The 450-nt window shown below is 34.4% G+C and overlaps 1 non-coding gene across 1 annotated transcript; it reads right to left on the reverse strand.

Annotated features, from left to right (window-relative positions):
• Nucleotides 1–50: 50 nt before the first annotated feature.
• LOC119473121 lies at nucleotides 51–185 on the reverse strand. Its single transcript, XR_005202302.1, has one exon. It is a non-coding gene; the product is annotated as a small nucleolar RNA SNORA48 (small nucleolar RNA).
• Nucleotides 186–450: the final 265 nt, after the last annotated feature.

Genomic DNA, 450 nt, shown 5'->3' on the forward strand with positions numbered 1-450 from the left:
TTTTTTTTTTTTTTTTTTTTTTTTTTTTTTTTTTTTTTCTTTTTCTTTACCTATGTGTCCAAAGCATGAACCAGGCATGGACACAGATCAAAAGCCAAGCTGGGATGAACAAGGGGTTGCATTGTCCCTGGCTGATATGAGATGGGCACCACCAGTCAGATGCCACTCTACCCAAGTCAGGGACAAAATTCTGCTTTTGTCAATGTTTTCCACTGAAGTTGTAATTTGTAATTTCGTGAAGTTTGCTCATATTGGGTTTGTGTTTTCGTTAGTTTCTCTCTTTTGTGTTTCTTCAATGATTTTTAGTAAGAAAAGCGGGAAACTCTCTACCATTCATCACATCTACTTTTCAATCTAACACATTTGTTAGTTTTTAGATTTTTCTTGATATGTGGGATTAGTTTGTAATCCCTATGGGCTATAAACATTTTCTTCCTTATTTAGCACATT

The sequence above is a fragment of the Cebus imitator genome, unplaced genomic scaffold (assembly GCF_001604975.1).
Source record: "Cebus imitator isolate Cc_AM_T3 unplaced genomic scaffold, Cebus_imitator-1.0 Scaffold133, whole genome shotgun sequence".
Lineage (NCBI taxonomy): Eukaryota > Metazoa > Chordata > Mammalia > Primates > Cebidae > Cebus > Cebus imitator.